Here is a 13,506-nt window from a genome sequence, read left to right on the forward strand (position 1 = left end):
AAATCTCTAACATTCAAGTCAATATTTGCCTGACTTAAATCAAACACAGGAAGGGGCTTCTCTTCATGGGAGGCATGCTATTGTGGAAAACCAAAGGCTTCCAAATCATTTAGAACTGCAGCCAAATCCTGACTCTTCCACTTCCTAATTATATGACTTTGCCCTATCATATAATTTAATCTCTCTGAGGCTCTATGTCCACACATATATATATCATGGAGGATATGTCAGTGCTGCAGGATTGTTATTAGATTCAACTCCATTGTGAGATTAAACATCACATATGTAAGGTGCCTGGTTCTTTGCTTAATAAATGTTAATTTCTCCAGTGAATTATACATTTTATTTTAACACAAATGCTCAGATCTATGCCACAGAACATTTTAATTCTCCCTCACCTTCTTTTGAGTAAAATGTGTTACCAATACTCAGCAGGTGGGAAGAGAAAGAAGTCTAGGATGGCATATGTATATACATGTATGTATGTATATGTGTATGTGTACCCGTGCATGTGTGTACTATTTATATACCACATTCTTTACTATTTTTTTCTGGGTGATAGAATTCCAAGTGGTTTTTAGAACTATACTCCTATTAAGATGGTTTTATTTTTAAATTTAACTGCAAGTACTAGGATGACTTCCATTTGTGCTTCTTTGGAGAATCCTTCCTGGCCCCAGTCTGCTCTTTTCAGGACTGGCCCTGTGGATGAGAAATGAAGCAGCAGCAGATGCGACAGCCGATGGACTTAAGGAACAGATCTTGAGAACAAAGAAAGAGAAGTATGAAACTTCCATCCTATGGCATACATATAGTTTCAGATTATTTTTCCTGACAAGTTTTAAATACTTTCTAGCCTATCTGATAGGAAATAGAACCAAATTTCTCCTTTTCCCTTTTTACCAAGTGTGGTTAAATGCACGTTTCTGGTGTTGGAGGTGGATATTGAGGGCTGGAATCAAGGAATAAACCATGCTCTGTAATGTGTGGGAAATAAACCTATGAATGTAAGAAACCTATGACCTGATAAATGACCTAATTCAACCAAAGTTCTTAATTTTTTACTCCAATCTTCCCTCTCAAATTTACCCATTCTTAAAATGATTGATGGCTTCTTTTCTGGAAAGGTGAAACCACGATCAAGCCAGAATGCTGAGAGGCTAACTTAGCTAATTATTGCTGATCACTGTTTGAACTTTTTAAAATAAAAAATAGACACGAGAAAGGGTACATGTCAAGAAATTACAGCTTGATGAATTTCCTCGAACTGAACACATTCATGTAATCAGCACCCAGATCAAGAAACAGATCATTACCACACCCCAGAAGCGTCCCTCCTATCCTGCCCAGTTGTTAACCACCCCCCATCCACCAAGGATAACCCCTTTTCTGATTTCTGACAGCACAGGTCGGTCCCACCTGTTTTGAACTTTATAAAATATTTCAGTTTCACTATGTCTCCTTTTTTTGGTTTTTGGCGTGGTTTCTTTCACTAATGAGATTCATCCATATTGTAATATAGAGATTGTTTACCATCATTGCTTTATAGCAACCTGTTCGACGTACAAAATTTTTCTTATCAGGTATTTGTTTTCAACACATAAAAATGATTACGTATTGATGTTAAGGCTTTCTTTTTCCAATTTTATAAACCCCCTCCCAAAATGTAGTTTCCTAAAAGAGTTCAGCAAGGAAACTCCTCACTATAGAAAGGAAGATGTTGAATTCCAGTTAATCTGGTTTGTTTAGAGTTTTCCACAATGGAAGGTATGAAAAGGGAAGATAATGCTGCCTGGGAAAGGCATCGACTATTTATCATCCAAGTTTGCCAGATCAGTGTAACTGGCTTCCTGTGTAATTCTCCAAGAACTGGAAGGCAGGAAGAGACAGTGCCGCCTGGCTGCTCCGGTGGCGGTGCCCAAACCAAAGCTGGGGCCTGGCCCAGTTGTGACATAGGCTAAATCAGTCTCTAGTGCTGCCCATTCTGCTTATCACCATCTGCAATCTTATATTGCTCCCTAGGGAATCTCAGATTTTATGGCCCGCTTTTAATTGATAGGTACACACTACCTAGAAGTGATAGAACCGGGTGGTTTACAATTGTTTCTCCATTGCTTATTACCCCAGTTGGGATCTTAAGAGATGGTATGAACAAGCCAATTTTCCTACACCATGCCATGACCCTTTGTATGTAATTGTCTTTATACCAGAGATCCTTGAAGATTATCTTTTTTTAATTTTTAAAATTTTCATTGAAATATAGCTGATTTATAATATTAAATTAGTTTCAGGTGGGGCAGCCCAGGTGGCTGGGCAGTTTCGCGCCCCCTTCAGCCCAGGGTGTGATCCTGAAGTTTCGGGATCGAGTCCCACGTCAGGCTCCCTGCATGGAGCCTGCTTCTCCCTCTGCCTTTGTCTCTGCTTTTCTCTCTCTGTCTCTCGTCTCTCTCTCTCTGTCTATCATGAGTAAATAAATAAAATCTTAAAATAAATAAATAAATAAGTTTCAGGTGTACAACATAGGGTTTCTGAAATTATGTACATTACAAACTGCTCATTAAATAAGTGTATTACAGTATTATTGACTATATTCTCTATGCTGCACTTTTCATCCCCGTGACTTATTTTTAAGGATTTATTTATTTATATTTTAAATTTTTTAATTCAATTAATTAACATAGAATATATTATTAGTTTCAGAGGTAGAGTTCAGCGATTCATCAGTCTTACAGAACACCCAGCGCTTATTATATCAGGTGCCCTCCTTAATGTCCATCACCCAGTTACCCCATTTCCCTACCCCAGTCCACCCAAGTAACACTCAATTTGTTTCCTATGATTAAGAGTCTCTTATAATTTGTATCTATTTCTCTTATTTCATCTTATTTTAATTTTCCCTCTCTTCTTCTATGATCCTGTTTTGTTTCTTAAATTCCACATGTGGTTCAGATCATATGATAATTGTCTTTCTCTCATTGACTTACTTCACTTAACATAATACCCTCTAGTTCCATCCATGTTAAGTATCCCCCAAGTAGAAGAATATGAGTTGGCCAACCTAGTAACATAGGGAACCCTAGTGAGAATATGAATCTTCCATAGGCAATGGAAAGCAGTTTATGATTCCATACTAGACTAGGGTCTGCTGGTACCACTAGTATTCTTCTAGAACATTCAGGTCAGTCATCTGCATAGGAATGGGAGGATCCAAAAATCTGGTGCTTCCCTTGTTCCTCCCTTTACTTGTTTTATTCATGGTCACAGTGGGGAGATATAGCTTTAGTTACTCTTCAAAATCTCTTTCTTTTTCTTAGGTAATTGTTTAATCAATTTGCCTTGTACAAACTATTTGCCCTTACAAATGGCCAACAGACACATGAAAACATGTTCAACATCACTCAACCTCAGGGATTCAAATCAAAACTGCAATGAGATACCACCTTACATCAGTCTGAATGGCTAAAATTAACAAGTCAGGAAACAACAAACGGTGAGGATGTGGAGAAAGAGAAAACCCTTGCACACTGCTGGTGGGAATGCAAGCTGGTGAGGCCACTCTGGAAAACAGTGTGGAGGTTCCTCAAGAAGTTAAAAATAGAGATACCCTACGACCCAGCATTTGCATTACTAGGTATTTACCCCAGAGATACAGATGTAGTAATCCAAAGGGGGACCTGCACCTCAATGTTTATAACAGTAATGTCCACAATAGCCAAACTGTGGAAAGAGCCCATATGTCCATCAACATATGAAGAATAAAGAAGTGATGTATATAGTGGAATATTATTCAGCCATAAAAAATGAAATATTACCATTTGCAATTACTTGGATGGAACTAGTGGGTATTCAGGTAAGTGACATAAGTCAATCAGAGAAAGACAATTATCGTATGATCTAACTTATATGGTGGAATTAAAGAAACAAAACACAGGAGTATAGAACGGAGAGAAAAATAAAACAAGACAAAATCAGAGAGGGAGAAATTATAAGAGACTCTTAACTGTAGGAAACTGAGAAAAAAAAAGGAAACTAACTGAGGATTCCTGGAGGGGAGGAGTTCAGGGGACAGGATAACGGGGTGATGGGCATTAAAGAAGGCATGTGATGTGATGAGCACTGGGTGTTATATAATACTGATGAATCACTGACCTCTACCTCTAAAACTAATAATACACTCTATGTTAATTAACTTAATTTAAATAAAATAAAATTTAAAAAATTTAAAAAACCAATTTGCTCAACAATAGTGATCATATTGTACATGTCTCTCTCTTCTAAGGATGTTGGAAAATTTATAGAAGATCCTGAGTGCCTAAATCCAAAGAATAAATGCCAAATTTATTGGTTAACAAAAAAATAAAAATAGGCATTATTTTATAGATTATTTGCTAGATACCAGGTACTATGTTAAGATTGATAAATGCATTATTTCTTTTAATCCCATTACCCTTATTTTATGAATGAAACATAAAGCTCTAGTAATTTTTTCAAGGCCATATAGCTGATAAGTGACAGAATTGTAATTTGGTTAAAGCCAGACTACCTGACTTAAGAGACAAGTTCTCAGTCATAAAGACTCCTTTGTATTATGCAGTTACTTTTCACAGCAACAATTCTGCTTTTTACTGTTTTTTTTTTTTAACCATTATTTCTTTGCTCTATCACATATCATGAACTTGTTTTTTTCTCATACCTGTCCCTGGTGCCATTTCCTCTTTTATTTCACTGAGCATAGCAAATAACAAGTTGTGTATGATGGTCTTCTGATTCTTCAGATTGATGAAATTAAATCCTTTATGGAGGAAAGCTTTGTTTAGCTCATGACTTGGTTTCTCTTTTTTAAACAATATTTAATAACTTTTCAACCATATTATGTAAGTTCTTATTGTAGTATACTTGGCATACAATAGTACTTTACTTTCATACATACAACATAGTGATATAACACTTACGTACATCATAAAGTAATCACTGCCATACATCTAGCTACCATCTGTCACCATACAAAGCTGTTACATATTATTAACTATATTTCCTATGCTATACATGGTATCCCCACATCTTATTTATTTTAGAAGTAGAGGTTTATATTTTTTAATCCTCTTGCCCTGTTTTTCCCATCCTCCACCTCCCTCCATTCTGGCAGCCACTGCCAGATTATTCTCGGTATTTATGGGTCATTTTCTGTTTTTTTTTTTTGAACTATTGTTCATTTGTTTGGTTTTTCAGATTCCACATATGCTATTTGTATTTCTCTGTCTGATTTATTTCACTTAGCATAAGAATCTCTAGGTCCATCTGTGTTGTTGCATTTGGCAATATTTCATTCTTTTTTATGGCTGAGTAATATTCCATCATATATATATACACTGCATCTTCTTTATCCATTCATCTATCAATAGACACTTAGGTCATTTCCAAATCTTGGCTATGTAAACAGTGCTGCAATGAACATGGAGTGCATATATCTTTTTGAATTAGTGTTTTCATTTTCTTTGGGTAAATATCTAGATGTGGAATTGCTGAATTGTTAGGTAACTCTATTTTTAATTTTTGAGGAACTCCCATACTGTTTTCCACAGTGGTTGCCCCCAGTTTGCATTCTCACCAACAGTGTGAGAGGGTTCCCTTTTTCCACACCCTCACTAACACTTGTTATTTTTTGTCTTTTAGGTAATGGTCATTCTGACAGGTGTCAGGTGATTTGTCACTGTGGTTTTGATTTGCATTTTCCTGATAGTGATGTTGAGCATCTTTTTTGTGTCTGTTGGCTGTGTGGATGCCTTCTTTGAAGATATATCTATTTAGGTTCTTGCCGATTTTTAGATTGAATTGTTTGGGGTTTTTTGATGTTAAGTTGTTTGAGTTCCTTATATATTTTGGATATGAACCCATTATCAGTTATGCCATTTGCAAATATCTCCTCCTGTTGAATGGGTTGCCTGTTGATGGTTTCCTTTGCTGTCACAAAAGCTTCTTATTTTTATGTAATCCTATGTGTTTATTTTTATTTTTGTTGTCCTTGTCTTAGGAGACCTTTGGGGTTTATTGTTTTATATGATGTAAGAAAATGATCCGGTGTCATTCTTTTGCATCTTGCTGTCCAGTTTTCCCAACACCGCTTATTGAAGAGACTGTCTTTTCCCCATCATATTCATTCTTCTTTATGAAGTATTTTTCCCCATACTATTTAGTTTCCAAGTCTGACTTGTTGATCTGCATTGCTAATTGTCATTCACAGTTTCAAAAGAGAGTTTTAAGTCATCATCTTACTTATTGAAGCTTCTTAGGACAAGGCCAAAGTAGCAGGCCATAAGGAATGGTAACCCTGAGCTTGCACCGGTGGGCCACCAGGGCTTCCTTAGCTCAGAGAGGGTATGCAGATCCCAAACCCCATTTCTGATGCAGAGTTGTGCATAGATATTCCCTCCACAATGCATCTGCATGTTAAGGTTAGGCAATTTAGAGGAGAAAGTCAGACTATAGCAAAATCTTACTGAGTTGTGGGGCAGGATGCAGCCTTCATTGTTGCAATTACTGAAAAAAAAAAAAAACATTAAAACATAGTAAGGCATTGAAGATAAGGACTCTGCTGACATTACCACATACTCCATGATCTTCCCAGAATTCCTGCAGCCTGAGTCTCCAATTCATGGCATTTTTTTGAAATAATCCAGGGAGGATAGTTTTTAGAAAAGAAGCATCCCTGTGATCACATCACAGCTGCTGCGGCTTGGCCTGAACAGAGCCCCATGGTGGCAGCGTGCGTAAGCACTCAACACACACTTTGTAGCAGCAAACCTCACAGGAGGCTAGATCCTAGGACTCTGAGATCATGACCCGAGCTGAAATCAAGAGCCAGAAGTTTAACTCACTGTGCTCCCAAAGTGCACCCCACCCCATCACCTCTGAAGCAAATCCTCAGGAAGGTTATTAAAACTCTGGATAAGGGGGATCCCTGGGTGGCGCAGCGGTTTGGCGCCTGCCTTTGGCCCAGGGCGCGATCCTGGAGACCCGGGATCGAATCCCACGTCGGGCTCCCAGTGCATGGAGCCTGCTTCTCCCTCTGCCTGTGTCTCTGCCTCTCTGCCTCTCTCTCTCTCTCTCTCTCTCTCTCTCTGTGACTATCATAAAAAAAAAAAAAAAAACTCTGGATAAGGGAATTCCCTCCAATTGGAAGCCAGGATCATAGAATTATTTGAGGATTAAAACAAATCAAACTTGATTTGATTACCTCCAGCTAAGTGACCTTATGTATTGCTGTTTTTGTATTTCCTTATTATGTTATCGTATATTTGATATCACAGAGTATAAATATTTCATTCAATGACCCATTTTGGTAATGAAGGGTTTTGTTTTTTTTTGTTTTTTTTTTTTAATGAAGGGTTTTGAATGTCAAGTGTTCCACAATATGTAGGGAGTTTTCATACTATTCACATTCACATGTTTACCAGAATTCCCCTCTTGGAATTAACGGATTTCTAGCCATGAAGTCTCCAGCACACTGAGGAATGAAAAGACTTCATTTTCTAAAAATGAGCCACTTCACCAATCCTCCAAAAGGCAGTCAGAAAAAAAAAAAAAAAAGGCAGTCAGGCCGAAGTTGAACAACTAGAGAAGCAACAGCCACAAAACCCAGGGGGAAGTCCACATTTGTGTCTTGGATGCCTATCTTTTCATTTATTTTTCACCTTCGTTGAGCCAGCCTTTCACGAGCCAGCCTTTCACCTTTCATGCCTCACTGCTTGCGTCTGTACCAAAGTCCTTCAGCTTGTGAGTGACACAAGGTGACATCCAAGGCAACTTTACACAGTGTCCTCATTTTTAAAAATATTTCTTTGAAACATTACATACTGGGTGAACTCCACAGTAACCTAAGTCATAGAATTTACAAAAACGAATCTTCTGTTGTTGCTGTTGTGTACCAGCTTGGCCAAGTCTCTTAAGACTGACAAAGCTGAGTGCCAGAGCAGGTTTTGGTGCACTCTCAGATACTGTTGCAAGAGTTCAAATTTATACTTTCATTTGGGGGATAATGAAATAATATCTGTCAATATTTTAGGTGCACATGTGTTACCAAACCCAAGTACAACTGGCTGCCCAACACCTGAATAGCTCTTCCTCAAAAGATGAGTTTTTGCTTGGAAATGAGTTTGAGCTTTATGCAGGAGGACAGCCACCTGGAGAGAAGGTGGGCTTTTGTCCAAAAGTCAACTCCCATGCTTCTGCCTGGCCCAGGGTTTTGTTTTTTTTGTTTTGTTTTAATTTTATCTTATTTAAATTCAATTAATTAATATATAGTATGTTATTAGTTTCACAGGTAGAATTCAGTGATTCATCTGTTGTTTATAATACCCAGTACTCATTACATCACATATTCTCCTTAATGTCAATCACTCTGTTACCCCATCTCCTCACCCACCACCCTTCCAGCAACATAGTTGTTTCTTATGATTAAGAGTCACTTATGGCTTATCTCCCTCTCTGATTTCATCTTATTTTATTTTTTCCCTCCCTTCCCCTATGATTCTGTTTTGTTTCTTAAATTCTACAGATGAATGAAATCATATGTCTTTCTCTGATTGACTTACATCACTTAGCATAATACCTTTAGTTCCATCCAAGTCATTGCAAATGGTAAGATTTCATTTTTGATGGCTAAGTAATATTCCACTGTGTATATATACCACATCTTCTTTATTCATTCATCTCTCGATGGACATCTGGTCTCTATCCACAGTTTGACTATTATGAACATTGCTACTATAAACATTAGGGTGTGAGTGCCCCTTTGGATCATTATATTCATATCTTTGGGGTAAATACCTAGTAGTGCAATTTCTGGGTTATAGGGTATCTCTATTTTTAACTTCTTGAGGAAACTCCATACTGTTTTTTCCAGAGCAGCTGCACCAGCTTGTATTCCCACCAACAGTGTACAAGAGTTCTCCATTCTTCACATCCTCGCTAACATTTGTTGTTTCCTGACTTGTTAATTTTAGCCATTCTGACTGGTGTGAGGTGGTATCACATTGTGGTTTTGATTTGAATCTCTAACGTTGGGTGATGTTGAGCATATTTTCATGTGTCCCATTTGTATTCTCTTAGGAGAAACATCTGTTCATGCCTTCTGCTCATTTCTTGACTTATTTTTTTGAGTGTTGAGTTTGATATATTCCTTACAGATCTTGGATACTAGTCCTTTATCTGATAAGACATTTGCAAATATTTTCTCCCATTCTATAGGTTGTCTTTTGGTTTTGTTGACTGCTTCGAAAACCCAAAAGACTTCACCCAAAAAACTCTACCCACAAAAGTGGCAGGATATAAAATCATTGCACAGAAATCAGTTGCAAGTCTATACACTAACAATGAGACAGATGAAAGAGAAATTAAGGAATCGATACCATTTACGATTACACCAAAAACCATAAAATACTGGGAATAAACCTAACCAAAGAGGCAAAGGGTCTGTACTCTGAAAAGTATAGAACACTTATGAAATAAATTGAGGAAGACACAAAGAAATGGAAAAACAGTCCATGCTCATGGATTGGAAGAATAAATACTGTTAAAATGTCTATACTACCCAAAGCAATCTATACATTTGGTGCAATCCCCATCAAAATACCATCATTTTCACAGAGCTGGAACAAATAATTCTAAAATTTGTATGGAATCCAATTTGTATGGAATAGCCAGAGGAATGCTGAAAAAGAAAACTAAAGCTGATGGCATCACAATTCCGGACTTCAAGCTTGTATTACAAAGCTGTAATCATCAAGACAGCATGGTATTGGCACAAAAACAGACACATAGTACAATGGAACTCAGAATTTCTGAGTTCATAGAGAACTCAGAAGTGAATACTCAACTCTATGGTCAACTAATCTTTGACAAAGCAAGGAAGAATATCCAATGGAAAAAAGAGAGTCTTTTCAACAAATGGTATTGGGAAAATTGGACAGCCACATGTAGAAGAATGAAACTGGACCTCTTTCTTACACCATACACAAAAATAAACCCAAAATGGATAAAAGACCTAAATGTAAGACAGGAATCCATCAAAATCCTAGAGAACACAGACAGTAACCTCTGTGACCTCGGCTATAGCAACTTCTTGCCAGACATGTCTCCAAAGGCAAGAGAAACAAAAGCAAAAATGAACTATTGGGACTTCATCAAGATAAAAAGCTACTGCACAGCAAAGGAAACAATCAGCCCAGGGGCTTTTGAAGGGGTTTAGGGTAGTTCATCAGCACAGGGAGTGCAGTAACTGCAACATTTTCAGATCTTGTGCAGACTCGATGCTACCAGCTACAAATATTGTCTCAGTGCTTGTTATCTCAGTGCTTAGGGATTGTGAGAGGGTCTTGTTCTGGCTCCATGGTGGGCAGGAGTACTCTGTTCTATCTGCAAAGAAGGGCAAGATCTATAGATGCACAAAGAGAGGTTATTAAAATCATTTGTGTGACCTAAAAAAAGGACAATGCTTTGCTAAAAAATGCTCGCCTAATCAGAAAGCCAATGTGGCTTCAAACACATGTCCTTCTGTGACTTGGGAACATTCCAGTTCTTCACTCCTCAGGCCAGTGGTCTGCAAATCTCAGAGAAAGCAAATTAGTTCTGTTCCACAAATAGTCTTAAGATTTGTGTGGAATCAGAAAAGACCCCGAATATCCAGGGGAACACTGAAAAAAAAAAAAAAAAAAAAAAAAACCAGAGGCGGGAGCATCACAATGCCAGAGTTCAAGTTGTACTACAAAGCTGTGATCATCAAGACAGTATGGTACTGGCACAAAAACAGACACATAGATCAATGAAACAGAATAGAGAACCCAGAAATGGGCCCTCAACTCTATGGTCAACTAATATTCGACAAAGCAGGAAAGACTATCCACTGGAAAAAGGACAGTCTCTTCAATAAATGGTGCTGGGAAAATTGGACATCCACGTGCAGAAGAATGAAACTAGACCACTCTCTTACACCATACACAGAGATAAACTCAAAATGGATGAAAGATCTAAATGTGAGACAAGATTCTATCAAAATCCTAGAGGAGAACACAGGCAACACCTTTTTTTAACTTGGCCACAGCAACTTCTTGCAAGATACTCTATGAAGGCAAGGGAAACATAAGCAAAAATGAACTATTGGGACTTCATCAAGATAAAAGCTTCTGCACAGCCAAAAAAATAGTCAACAAAACTAAAAGACAACCTACAGAATGGGAGAAGATATTTGTAAATGACCTATCAGATAAAGGGCTAGAACAAAAATTTCACCAAAGAAGACATACACATGGCCAACAAAACAAGCACATGAGAAAATGCTCCGCATCACTGGCCATCAGGGAAATACAAATCAAAACCACAATGAGATGCCACCTCACCCAGTGAGAATGGGGAAAATTAACAAGGCAGGAAACCACAAATGTTGGAGAGGATGTGGAGAAAGGGGAACCCTCTTGCACTGTTGGTGGGAATGGGAACTGGTGCAGCCACTCTGGAAAACTGTGTGGGGGTTCCTCAAAGAGTTAAAAATAGACCTGCCCTATGACCCAGCAATTGCACTGCTGGGGATTTACCCCAAAGATACAGATGCAGTGCAAAACCGAGACACCTGCACCCCGATGTTTCTAGCAGCAATGTCCACAATAGCCAAACTGTGGAAGGAGCCTCGGTGTCCATCGAAAGATGAATGGATAAAGAAGATGTGGTGTATGTATACAATGGAATATTACTCAGCCATTAGAAACGACAAATACCCACCATTTGCTTCAACGTGGATGGAACTGGAGGGTATTATGCTGAGTGAAGTAAGTCAATCGGAGAAGGACAAACATTATATGGTCTCATTCATTTGGGGAATATAAAAAATAGTGAAAGGGAATAAAGGAGAAAGGAGAGAAACTGAGTGGGAAATATCAGAGAGGGTGACAGAACATGAGAGACTCCTAACTCTGGGAAACGAACAAGGGGTGGTGAAAGGGAGGTGGGCAGGGGGGTTGGGGTGACTGGGTGATGGGCACTGAGGGGGCACTTGACGGGATGAGCACTGGGTGTTATGCTATACGCTGGCACTCCAATAAAAAAATATACAAAAAAATTAGTTCTGTTCCAGATCAAGGGCCTTAGGTCATCAAGTAAGGAGTGTATTATCTGGGAGCAAGTTAACCCTCAAGACTGGCTGAAGTGCTATACTATACACTTCCACCCTAGTAAATCTACTTGTAGCAGTTTTCCTAGAGAAATTATAGGAAAAAATACAGGCAAAAAATAAATGTCCTGGGATGTCTTGCAGTGTTGTTTTTGATAGCAATTACCAAAAAAAAAAAAAAAAAAAAGATAATACCAAGAATTTCTTCAGGAAAGTGTTTTAAATTACAATGCAATTTCAAAAACGTCTATTACTTTTTTTATCATCATGTACAGAAGTTTTTTTTCTTTAAGCTTCTCATGCTTATAAATATTTTAAGCACAAATGGACTACTAAATACGTGATTTTTTTTAAAGATCCTAACAGAACATGGTATAACAAAATTGGTCTTCCAGGCTTTATTTATTTCAATTATGTATAGTATATCAAGGCAGATTTATTTGTGTTTTATTTCTTTAAAGAGGTACTTGTATAGCTAATAGCCCAAACTTTCAGTGTGTAATTTGAATAAATAAATCTGTATTCTGTGAATTATCTTGAAAGTTTTAAACAGATGACCTCATAATTCTAATAAAGAATATTATTTACCTAAAATGTGCTAGCAGCATCTTGCTCAGCCATAAAGCAATAAACTTCTCAATAATCTTAATTTTGACATTTGGATAAACAATGGAAACTCTCTATTTTGAAGACATGTACTCCATCAGTTGGACTTAGTGCCTTAAAAAATAAAAGGCAGCTTTTCGATGGAATTAATAGTGATATGAGTGTTTGATACAGGCAATACTTTCTTTTTTTAAAAAAAGATTTTATTTATTTATTCATGAGAGACACAGAGAGAGAGGCAGAGACACAGGCAGAGGAAGAAGCAGGCTCCATGCAGGGAGCCTGACGTGGGACTTGATCCCGGGTCTCCAGGATCATACCCTGGGCTGAAGGCGGCACTAAACCGCTGAGCCACCAAAGCTGCCCAGGCAATACTTTCAATGCTAGAAATAGCTCCTTGTAATTTTTAAAATAAAAGGTCAATTATGATAAACAAAAACAAATGGCAAGATTTTCATCAGTATGGAATATTTTAAATAAGTTATGCTGCATTGTAAAATAGAATATTATGCGGCCCTTATAAAGGTTGATGTAGACCTATATTAACATGAAAAGATGTCTTTAATATACAGTTTAGTTTTAAAAACTAATAAAAAATAAAGCTTGAATATATTTTTGCTGAAAATTTATTTGTGAATATACGAGCTAAAAAATTCTGAAAGCCTACCAACTTGTTAACAGTGATTGTCTTTAAAAAAAAACAACAGTAGTTGTCTTTAGTGAATATGACTAATGGCTTT

This window comes from Canis lupus, chromosome 7 (genome assembly GCF_003254725.2).
Source record: "Canis lupus dingo isolate Sandy chromosome 7, ASM325472v2, whole genome shotgun sequence".
Classification (NCBI taxonomy): Eukaryota; Metazoa; Chordata; class Mammalia; order Carnivora; family Canidae; genus Canis; species Canis lupus.